The sequence below is a fragment of the Typopeltis vanoorti genome, chromosome 21, assembly GCF_054136105.1.
Source record: "Typopeltis vanoorti isolate ZY-2024b chromosome 21, IOZ_Tvanoo_1.0, whole genome shotgun sequence".
Lineage (NCBI taxonomy): Eukaryota > Metazoa > Arthropoda > Arachnida > Uropygi > Thelyphonidae > Typopeltis > Typopeltis vanoorti.
The window spans coordinates 65,624,257-65,637,239 of record NC_143569.1 but is presented as its reverse complement, the minus strand read 5'-3'; the positions used below and the strand labels follow the sequence as shown (position 1 = coordinate 65,637,239).

Genomic DNA, 12,983 nt, shown 5'->3' with positions numbered 1-12,983 from the left:
CATGACAAAGTACTGTGTGCAAGCTTGAATATTCAGTGCATGTTTTCAATATTTTTTCATAATCCATGATATTTATTCCTTCTTGATTGTTAATTATGTAGTCCTTATGAGCAAAACGGTTTTGTTTTGTATGATTATTTAAAATTTTTTGCATTCTTTGGATAACCACTTGTATTTTGCAACTTTTGTCTCTTTTTTAATCAGCCTGTTTAAATAATTATACATTCATTGTTATTCCTAATGTTCTAAATTGGTTTTAATGTTCTACACACAATCACAGGGCTCTAGTAATTCTAGGGTAATCTTATACTGATATAGCATTCTCTTACTAAAATATTTTCAGCTGCTTTGATGGCTGTCTGTGAAAACTGTTGGAAAGAGTATGGATAAAGAAAATCAACAGGGATTTTGGAACTAGGAGAAGCAATATTTGTTTTAATCAGTGGTATGCGATTTGAATTATGCAAGTTTAAACTTTTGTCTTATTTTTCTCAAGGATCAGTCCTAATTACAACAAGAATGTCGCTGTGACTAAATTACGGTCACTTCTAATATTAACACCTGGAAAGGATCTGGTTTTTACTGACTTTATACAGCTTTCACATTTAGTTTTTATAAGTATGTAATCAACTGCATTTTGATTTCCATGGTCTGGAGATCCAGATCAATTTTCATGTTCATTTATGCAGAAAAAGTGTGTCGGTTAAGGTAAGATTAATCTTAAAGTAAATTGTATTCTATCAATTTCATATGCTTGTCATTTGTCCAAAAGGACTAAGAAAAGAGAAAATTTCTTCCTATATATGTTCCAATTTTTGCAATCCATTCCCCTTGATTTATTAGAAAGTCTTTCTTGGGTATTTTATAGTCATAAAAGATATCCATTTTCTGATCCTTACATGAGGTTTCTGGTGCATATATTCGTATTTTATATATATATATATATATATATATAGCAGGATAAAAATGGGAATAGAGTAACTGATGCTGAGGACATAGTGGAGTTATTCAATGAGCACTTTATCGAAGTATTTCATCCTGGAAAAGAAGGTTTTAATACTAGAGGGATAGGGAAGGTTCCGAGTTTAGAGGTGCAAGAGGAGAGTGTGTTCCAAATACTGAGTACTCTGGATACCAGTAAAGCTGTGGGACTGGATGGTATTTCACCATGGGTTTTGAGAGAATGCGCTAAAGAACTGATAGCACCACTGACCTGGCTCTTCAATAAAAGTCTGGCTGTGGGAAAGGTACCCGAGGAATGAAAGGAAAGTAAGATAGTGCCGTTGCACAAGGGCAGTAGCAGACTGGAAGTGTCTAATTATAGGCCAGTTTATATGTCATCAGTAGTTGTTAAGGCCTTGGAGAAATTAGTGAGGGACTATATATAGCGTTGGACAGATGAGGGTAATGTTATCTGTGAGAATCAACATGGATTTGTTAAGGGACACTCTTGTTTTAGTAATATGATTGTCTTTTATAATAAAGTGACAAGAGCAGTTGATGAGAGAAAGGCATATACTGCCATTTTTTTTGGATTTTGCAAAGTGTTTGACAGAATGCCACATGATAAGCTGATATTTAAGTTGCAGTACATGGGTTTAAATGTCGGGTTAGTCAAATGAATTCAGGATTGGCTGTCTGATAGGTATCAGAGGGTTGTGTATGGTGGGGCAATATCAAGGGGACAGAAGGTTACAAGTGTGGTTTCACAAGCATCAGTACTGGGACCTGTATTGTTCAGCCTTTACATCAATGACATTGTCAATGGATTGCAAGGAGATATTCAGTTGTTTGTGGATGATGTGAAGCAGTAATAGTGCAGATGTGGCAGCCCTGCAAGAGGATTTGAATAAACTAGAAAGATGGGCAAATGAATGGGGGATGTCAGCTTAATGCAGCAAAATGTAAAGTCTTGAAGTTTGGGATCCATTGATGGGAGGATGCCTACTCGATTAGAGGAATATAAGAGGAGGTAGGGGAGACGAGATCTGGAGGTGATGATTGATAGAAACTGAAATTCAGGGAGCATATTGCAAAGGTGGTGAAGGTAACCCAGAAGACTGCTGCAATACTGAGAAGGACGCTGACCTGCAGTGATAACAGTTATTATTCCGTTGTATAAGACCCTGATCAGACCACATTTAGACTATTGTTCTTAAATTTGGTCCTCAGGATTTGAAGGGGATAAATTAACTGTGGAAAGGGACCGGCAGAACAAAAATGGTTTCAGGACTGTACAATATCGGTTACAAGGATCAATTGAGGAAATGTGGACTGCAGAGTTTGGTGAAGAGAAGAAGGAGAGGTGATATGATCGAGAATTTTAAACTGTTGAGATGCAGTTACAGGGTAGACATTGGGGAGTTCTTTTACTTGGTAGAACAGCGGGAAGAAGCGATGACAAGGGGAAAAGGAAACTTTGAGCAAGTGGGTGAGGAATGGTTTCTTTGTGTGGAGGGTGGCTGAACCGTGAAATGCATTGCCTGAGAGAGTGGTTAGAGCAAGAATGGTCAATGAGTTCAAGAAGTGGTATGATAAACTTTGTGTTTTCTAAGAATGACCTCCCATGAGTCTTTTGACTCCATGGAGCCTGGATAATAATAATAATTAGTATTAAATAGTAGTATATAATGGCCGAGTGGTTAGCATATCCGCTCTCCAGCTAAAAGGCTGCGGGTTTGAATCCTGCATTGGGCATGGATGTTTGTCTGTGAAAATACTAGTGGTCGTAGTTGGTGGTAGATGATGAAGGTAGTTGTGGTGGAGATGGAGAGTTGTAGAGTAGGTACCCTCCCCTCGATGAGTCTTTGGACTCCCTGGAGGTGTTATGTAATAATAATAATATATACGCACACTAGCTGAGCCCTTCTGCTTCACTGAATTGAACTTATACTGCCAGCAGTTCACTTCAGGGTAATTACTTGAGTTTTTGGTGCTGGTGCTTTTGTCATGGTGCAGAATTGTGAGCATTATAACACTTCTTTGTAAACAATATTAGACGTTTTATCATTATTGACAAAAATAATCAAATTCTCAGGACTGCTAACTCAATAACATTGAGTTAGCAGTCCTGAGAATTTAGGACGATTAATAAAGCCCAACAAGAAGTTGGGCTTTATTAATCGTAATTTCAAAGCAAACTGTTACTGGAAATTTTAACCGTTTGAATGCAAATTGATAGTCTGAAGGCTATCCGAGGAATGAGGACAATTTCTCCGATATCAGGACCTGTAAATGTAAATATCACAGCTTCTATCAATATTCGGTTTCAACAATTTTACTTGAAGCCTCAAAGATTTGGAGGGGGGGGGGAGGCAGATTTCAGAGCAACATAATAGGAACACCTATTTTCAATTTGATTTCATGACCAGGTGGATTAAGAGAATTTAAAAATTCCATGGGAAAACGAACTGCATTATCTGCATCCACAAGAGTATCTACTGATTTGTAAACACTAACAGATCCATTAACCCTATTAAGAATTAACTTGTTCATCATTCATACGGTATCATTTCGACGTATGAGGATAGCTCTCTCCCTGAACAAAGAAGTGACTTTTCTGTTATGTTCTCAATAGATGGGTGGACACCGCGCAACAGTTCGTCTGCAGTTTGGACAATTTTCCCAATATTTAAGTGTGTTAATATAATTTTTCGTCTCTTTGCTGTACTTCACCATTGCCAATTTTTAACATTTTTGAGGAAAAAGAACGTGCATTAGTCTTCGTATAGGTGAACACACATACTGTTTTTGAGAGAAAACTTCTCTATGTCATGCCATAGTGACAATTTCTTAAGGCAGGCATTCACTTCATTTTCCGTGGTTCCGCGGGATATGACGGGAGGTGTTTGTCAAAAATCAACAGCAAATAAAAGTTATTCCAGGCATAAAGGCAGGCATTCACTTTGTCTGTCCAGGTTCCGCAGGATACGATGGGCAGTATCTGTCAAAAATCACTAGCATAAAAAAAAAAGTTATCCCACCCAATCTTCAATTGTCTGATCTGATATTCCTCAGTGTTCTGTTGACTGCTTCAAAAGATGTTTTATGGGACACTGTACAAACCTCTTGTAATATCACAATATCTAACAATCAAAATGTTATCACAATATCTAACAATAACAAAAAAATGGCCATAAAAGATATTGCGAAACTGCAGTATGGGCCTTGTAGGGAGAAAAAAAAAAAAAGCACTGCTCCACAATCTGGAGATGTACATCAATGAAAAATGCACATAAACCATCTTTGGAACATCCTCATGGTGAAGAAATCACCAAAATCCGTCAATTCATTCTCGGGTTATAACCGAACATCGAAAACAGACTTTGCTATATATATATATAATTAATTTTTTAACTTGGGGGTATTGTATATTAGGGTAACCAAGTAATTTTATAAGCTTGGTTATTTAACTCCTAATCCCAAGTATGCAAACAATTAAGTTTGTGCCTGAAACATAGTTCAAGTCTGAAGATGGTACAACACCAAGGCAACTCATTGTAAAGGTGGTTAAAGCTCTGATCACTACTCTTAGTATTTTCCCGTAATGTAAAGCACATCTCACTAAAAGATGTATATTGCAATGCATTATGGGTGGGGTCACTACCCAGACCGGTTTCAATCTTTTTTTGAGGTCTCCTCAGTGAGTAGCTAGACTCTAAATACCAAGGTTTTAGTAATACAGAGCCGTATCAACTTTACCTATAGAAGTTGCTGCAAGGTGTTTTTATTTTCAATAAGAATCTCTGGAGGAGATACAGATGTAATTAATTTTTTATCTTGAGGATATTGTATATTATGGGTAGTGACCCCACTCATAATGCATTGCAATATACATCTTTTAGTGAGATGTGCTTTACATTATCGGAAAATACTAAGAATAGTGATCAGATCTTTAACCACCTTTACAATGAGTTGCACTGGTGTTGTACCATCTTCAGACTTGAACTATGTTTCAGGCGCAAACTTAATTGTTTGCATACTTGGGATTAGGAGTTAAATAACCAAGCTTATAAAATTACTTGGTAACCCTAATATATATATATATGTGTGTGTGTGTGTGTGTGTGTTTATATTATTGTTCATAATTTTACTCGGTAGAAAATGTATATAAATGACTCTGTACCGAGAAAGAAAAGTTTAATGTTAAGATACGACTAGTTTCGTTGAAAATTCAACTTCTTCAGGTATCACAGGCAAAGAATTAAATAAAAAATAACAGAGACATGATAAAATACATTAACAGGTCTAGTATAAAACACACAAGTACATTTAAAAATAGGAATGCATGCTTGAGTTCCAAATGAAGTTGACTACGTGCGTGAGCTGATACGAGTGTGCCAGTATTGGACAGTGGCAATGTGTGCATCAGAAATATTGTAGCTAAGGCTGTTATTAATATGAGATGAATCAAGTGATATTTCTCTAGATTCAACTATTCTTCTTTCAAGTTCATCATAGCACACATGGATATTAGAAGTTTGTGGCCACTTTAAGAGGTGTTGGTGGCTTCATACGTTGATAGAGAAGAGAACTTGTATCAGCTCACGCACGTAGTCAACTTCATTTGGAACTCAAGCATGCATTCCTATTTTTAAATGTACTTGTGTGTTTTATACTAGACCAGTTAATGTATTTTATCATGTCTCTGTTATTTTTTATTTTATTCTTTGCCTGTGATACCTGAAGAAGTTGAATTTTCAACGAAACTAGTCATATCTTAACATTCAACTTTTCTTTCTCAGTATAGTCATTTAAAATCTTTTTTATATACTTCTACTGAGTAAAATTATGAACGATAATATCAATTTTCCTGATGACGAGGAAGTACATTTGCTCATCAAAGATTATCAGAAAAATCTCAGGACCATTGGATTATTCATTAACAGAATTTTTTTTAATTTTAAGGAATCCATTACAACTGCCAGAGCACAAAGAATTTTCTGCAGAGCTAAATTAGAGCTTTTATCTGAACGGATTTTTGATACCACACGTATCAAAAATCCGTTCAGACAAAATCTGGCTGCTTATTTTTCTAAGATGACTGCTCTTGAAGTCCGTTTATCTACTTCTCTAGACTCTTCATCTTGGAACAATTTAAAAGATATTAGCGCTCTAAAAGCTTCTAAAGTCCAGAATACAAATAAAATTAATCTCATCAGAAAATTTAATTCTCTAAAATGTATGCAGGATCGTCACTCATCCAATCTTAATTCTACCTTTATAAAAAAAGTTGTAATAAATAATTCTTCCCATCCACTTTCAACGGCTGAAGAAAGTAGTATCAATTTTGTTATAGCTCCTACTTCAATACCTAAAGAACTATTCTTAATGAAGATAGAAAAAGCAGCATCTTTATTACCAATCCAAGAGGCAAACCTTCTTCGTATGGAAGCTATTTTCACCATAAATCATGCAAGACCGCCTTCTGATAACATTTCTCGTTCTGAGAGATCAGCTATTAAAAGTTTGAAATACAATAATGACATCATTATTCTCCCTGCAGACAAAGGGAATGCTACTGTCATCTTAAATAGATTGGATTACCATAACAAAATTTTAGAACTACTAAACACTGACACTTACTTGGAACTAAATAGTGATCCTACAAAAGAACTACACAATAGGCCCAACAATTTACTGAAAACCACCTCAGAGTTAGCAAGAAACATCCATCTTTCCCTTAGGTCGATTCATCCTCTAATCCAGTGGTCGCCAAAGGGGTCGATATAACATTGTTAGGGGTCGATAGAAAAATATAAGACATCATTGTACGGGTAATATTTAATTCGGTTAACTTGGATTACCTCCATCCTGAATGACAATGCAATTAAGAGTGAATCGTGGGAACAGTGACATGAATAGGACCTGTAAGATGGAGCAAGGTCATGAAAATAGTTACGGAGGCCAATCAAGTAAGCCAAAATGACGTATTTACTAATAAATGGATGTCGGTGATTCCCGCCAGCTGGAGCGAGATTGCAACATGTGCGCGGTTGCTTATTTACTTATACTTACACGTATAGCCGACCAAATTGTATTCTTATTGGTTAAACCAAAATAAAAAATGATGGTACAACATGACAAAATTTCATGACGGCTGGGGCGTCGCCCGGTTAAACAAGGCCCTCGTTGTTTTCGCCAGGAAACCTGGGTGAACAGCAAAACGTCAGCTACTTGAACAAATCTGAAAACAAACCCCAACTCAACATCACCAGAGTTAAAGATCGGTACTATCAACGTAAGAAGCCTGAATGGCAAAGAAATGGAGCTAGCTGAGGAATTAGATAAGTACCAGATCGACATAATAGGGATGACTGAAACAAAAAAGACCAAAACGGGTGAGATCTTTCTGAGCAATAAATACAAAATGTTATATTCAGGCAATGACAATCAAGGAAAAGAAGGAGTAGCCATAGTATTCAACACAAAATACGAGGCTAATCTTCTTGAATGGCAGTCAGTCTCAAGTAGAGTAATGTGGGCAAATATGAGAATGGGGAACTGGACAATGAGACTTATTTGTGCCTATGGTCCCACAGAAGGTTCTACTAAGGTAGAAGTGGAGGAATTTTTTGACGCTTTAGAAAAAGCAACTGACACAATGAAAAAGGAAAAGTTGGTCCTTGTTGGGGATCTAAATAGCAGAGTAGGAAATGATTGTGAGACACAAAAATATTTTGGGAAGATTTGGAGAAAAGAGCAAAGCTAATAATAATGGCAAATATCTGTTGGATTTCTGCTCAGGACATGGACTGGTTATTACTAACACCATGTTCCAACATAAAAATGTGCACAAATTCACATGGAGAGAAGAGGCTAGGAATAAGAAAAGTCTCATTGACTATGTTATTGTTGATAGTGATGTTTTCTCCCTGGTGCAGGACACCAGAGTGTACAGAGGATTTGAAATTGGAAGTGATCACTATTTAGTCTTGAGCAGGATAAAATTGAATTTCATATTCAAAAGAATAACATGTAAGAAAGTTTTAAAGCGAATAAAAGTTGAGCAGCTCTCAGATGTGAACTGTAGACTAAAATACACAAAGATTATTGAAGAAAAAATGAAAGAGTTTGAGAACAGGAATCAAACATTCAGTGGCAAACTCTGAAGAAAACAGTGATTGATTCTGCCAGAGAGGCATGTGGTGAGGTTGTCTGTAAGGATAAAAAAAATCAGAACTCCCTGGTGGATACAGGAAGTTAAAGAGGCAGTGAAGGAAAAGAAGAAAGCATATCAAAAGTTCCTGTCAAATAAGTCAGCTTGTACTCTTAGAGAATATAGAGACAAATGCAAGAATGCTAAACACTGTGTAAAACTGGCTACACAAAAGTCATGGGAGGACTTTGGCAAGAATATAGAAAATAAATATCAAGAAGGTGGCAAAATATTCTGGCGGTTGTTGAAGAAGCTTAGGAATGGAGGAAAGAGTGCTGTAAAAGGAGTTAGAGATGATAAAGGTGACATGAAAACGGTAGAAAAAGATATTCTTGAAGTATGGAGTAATTACTTTGAAAAACTGCTAAATGAAACAAGCAGTGATGACAGCACAGTGATAAAAAACACTCAACAAGCATGCAGTCAGGAATACATATCCATACTTGAAGTAGAAAAAGCCATCAAAGGCTTGAAATGTGGAAAGGCAGCAGGAGTAGATGATATTCGACCAGAAATGCTGAAGTATGGTGGTATAATAGTCTTACAGTGGCTGCACTGCATAGTTCAGAAAGCCTGGACAGAGGGACGAATTCCCGATGATTGGAGTAGAGCTCTCATAGTACCCATATATAAAAAGGGAAATAAAACTGAATGTGAGAATTACAGCAGTATTTCCCTACTGAGTGTTCCTGGCAAGATCTATGCAAGTACACTTGAGAAACGGTTGAGAATAATTGTGGAAGAAAAGCTTAGTGAAGAACAAGCTGGATTCAGGCCAAATAGAGGCTGTCAGGATCAGATCTTCACTTTACGACAAATAGTCGAGAAAGCATGGGAATACAACAAAGATCTGAATTTAAGTTTTGTCGATTTGGAAAAGGCATATGACAAGGTGGCAAGAGAGAAGCTATTCAATACGCTGCAGTTATATGGTGTCAATGGGGCATTATATCAAGCAATACTTAGTCTTTATTTGAGTTGTGAGTCAGCAGTTAGAATTGAAGGAAGTACAGGAAGATGGTTTAATGTTAAATCTGGTGTGAGACAAGGATGTACATTATCCCCTCTGTTATTCATTATCTATGTGGATCACATTATGAAGGAATGTGGTATTAAACCTGATATCAAAATTGGAGATGTTAATGTCAGCTCTTTGCTTTATGCGGATGATGTTTTACTTCTAAATAAATCCACTTCAAGTCTGCAAGATTCTCTGACTAAATTGAATAGCTGTTGTAATAGATATGGTATGAAGGTCAGCAATAAAAAGACAAAGACAATGAAAATAGGCAGAATCATTGAAAATGTCAACTGTGTTGTGAATGGAGAACCTGTGGAACAAGTAAAACATTTCAGCTACTTAGGCACGATTTTTACTGAAGATGGTAAATTAAATATAGAAATAGACAACAGAATCAGCAAAGCTGGTATGGTGGGAAGTCAACTGAATAAATTCATATGGAATAAGAAAGAAATTAGTCGGAACACTAAATTAGCTGTATACAAGACAGTGTTCAAACCAGTTTTAACTTATGGATCTGAGAGCTGGGTCAGAAGTAAAACACTTGACCAAAGACTAGAGACTGCAGATATGAGAGTCCTGAGAAAGATTAGAGGCGTGAACAGATGGCATCAATGGCAATATCATATTAAAAATGAGGATATTAGGAAAGAACTTGACATTGTCAGCATCCTGGAATGCATTAGCAGAGCTAATCTCAGGTGGTATGGTCACTTAAATAGAATGGGAGAGGAAAGATTAACAAAACAAGTGTTCTCTGCCAGGTTGGCAGGAAAACGACCCAGAGGAAGACCAAGATATAGGTGGATTGATACGGTACAAAGTGCCTTAGACGATAGAAATATAAGATCTGATAATGTTGGAGTCTTGACAAGTAACAGACTGATTTGGAGGAAAATTGTAGATAGGAAGTTAGTAATGATGTAATTTTTTCATGTAGTACTGTCACATCCTGTACACCCCTTGAGGGTACATGGCAGGAATTTGATGATGATGATGATGATGATGACTTACACGTATTCGATCCCAGTCTCATTTTTGCGCATCGACATACAAGTGAGCATTAATGTTCTAAAATTCATCAACATACATATTATAATTCAATCGTTATTTATTCACAAACTAAACTGAGTTTCGCAGGGCTGGTAGTTTTGTACATCCTATAGAAATACGTGAGTATGTATATTATTTAGACTTATTACTTTTGCTTACTGACTTCAATTTTAATTATTTTGTTACAACCCCAGTAACCACAATGACCGCTTCAGATTCTAAAAACAAATGCAGACAATATTCGTTAGAATATTTGAAATTTGGGTTTATTGCTTCATTAAGAAACGAAACGAGGCCTATGTGTCTTCTTTGTGAAAAAACGTTTAGTAACGATGCAATGAAACTAGCAAAAATGAAAGATCATTTTCAAAGACTCCATCACGATAAGAAAGATAAAGATCTTGACATTTTTAAAGAACTGAAAGAGAAATACACACATCGACCAACTATAAAATCATTTATGAAAGCACCTGCTGAAGCTGACAATAAACAAGGATTAACAGCCTCCTACAATATTTCTTTTAATATAGCAAAAAAAAAAAGGAAAACCATATACCAGGGATTTTCAACCTATGGTACGTGTACCACTGGAAAAGGTTGAGAACCCCTGCCATATACAATTGCAGAGGACATTGTTATACCTGCAATCCAAGAAGTAATTGAAACCATAATGAAAAAAGATTCTGGCCCTGTTTTAAAATGCTTACCATTGAGTGCGAATATCATGAAAAGCTGTATTGGTGAAATGGCTGAAGATGTAGAAAAAACTGCAGTATCAGAACTCAAAAATAGTAAGTTCTCTCTCCAACTTGATGAATCTACATTCGATAGTTCTTCTATTCTTATGGCTTATGTGAGATATTATAGTAAAACCAAACATTAAATTATTGACGAATTTTTATTTGCAAAATATCTTGAAAGTGATGGAATGGGGTTGACAATTTTTCAGCAATTGGAGGACTATTTAAATAAGTATGATATTCCATTTACTAATATAACAGCAGTAGCCACAGATGGTGCACCTGCAATGATGGGCCATTATCGAGATTTTGCTGCCTTTTTGAAAGAAAAAGTTCAAAGTGTACATACCATTCGCTGTGTTGCACTGAAACCATTTGGTGGCAAAAACTCTCAATGACGAACTGCATGACACTCCAAGAGTGTGTACGAAATCTATTAATCAAATTACAGCTCATCCTCTTAAATCACGATTGTTTGCCAAACTTTGTGAAAAAAATGATGAAGTATCAAGCCAATTACTCTTGCATACTGAAGTAAGATGGCTGTCTAGAGGTGCAAGTCTGCAAAGATTTGTTGAGTTGTTCGACTCAATCCTAGAGTTTCTTACAGATGTTAATTTGCTTTTGAGTGATGAACTGAAGAGAAATAAGAATCATATTTTCTACTTGGTGGACTTAATTTCAAAATTTAATGACACACAGACCCATTTACAAGGTAAAGATGTCATGATTATTCAAGCTCGGACGATTCTTCTAGGCTTCCAAACTAAATTAGCCTTATTTAAATAATCATTGTTACGAAAAGATTTTCAGTACTTTTCGAATCTACGGCAATTGGAAGTAAAAGATGAAGACTTAGAAATATACACAAAACATCTTCAAAATTTGAGCGATGATTTTAAATTGCGCTTTGCAGATTTTGAAAGCATGCACATTCCAGATTGGGTTATCACAGCATTTTCTGCAGATATTGAAAATATCGAATGTAACTTACAAGATGAACTTATTGAATTGTCAGTTGATGTTGAAGCTAAGACGCTTTTTAAAAATATGACTTTAAGTTACTTTTGGACGAATATAAATGTTGTAGAAAAATATCCAAAACTTTCTGAAGTGGTACTCTCCTTTTTGCTTGCATTTCCAAGCTCGTACATAGTTGAAGCTGGTTTCAGCCACATTAATTCCATCTTAACAAAATAAAGAAATAAGCTAGATATAGAATTCTGTTACGATTTAAGGCTGAAACTTAATTTTGAACCCAACATTGCTATTCTTGTCAAGAGTCACGAAGCACACCCTTCACATTGACAATGTTAGTAAATTGTATACTAAGTTAATAAAAGTCTCATTTTCATATATATATAAGGAAGACTGTATTATTGTTATTTTGTTCTCTAAATTAAATTTTATATTTTACTAGGGGGCTCCCCCCGTGACTCCCATGTTCTGGACTGGTAGGCCAGTTCTTGAATTCTGATGACTTGGATTTTGAAGACTCGAAAGGGGGGTTCCACCCCCCGGCGCCCATTCCCCGAGTTCCGGACTGGTAGACTGGTTCTCCTTGAACTCTGATGACTCGGATTTTGAAGACTCGAAGGGAGGCAGGGGGTTCCGCCCCTGGCGTCGATCCCTCCGAGTTCCGGACTGGTAGGCTGGTTCTCCTTGAATTCTGATAACTCGGATTTTGAAGACTCGACACTCAGGCTTGAAACTGAGTTTCAAAACGTTTTCAAATAACTTGACACGAAAACGTTACAAAAAAAAGGCTTATTTTACATTATAGAGTAGATATATTATTTATCCCTCCTATCATGTAATGTTAAGAAGGACGTCAAAAACATATCCCCTTGACGTTAAGCCAATCTAATAATATATACTATATTATAAATACAAGAAACACTGTAACTATAAAATGAACAATCTAAAAACGCGCATAAGAGTCTTTTTTGCTTGTCCTGTCATAATTACGTAATAGTAAAATAGAGGGGGTCGATAAAAAGTCAAGAAGCTC

At 36.1% G+C, this 12,983-nt stretch overlaps 1 protein-coding gene across 1 annotated transcript in view; it reads right to left on the bottom strand.

Annotated features, from left to right (window-relative positions):
- LOC150094928 (transmembrane protein 209) overlaps positions 1 to 12,983 on the bottom strand; it is a 293,574-nt gene that overhangs the window by 55,306 nt on the left and 225,285 nt on the right. The gene's annotated exons all lie outside the window — the stretch shown is intronic.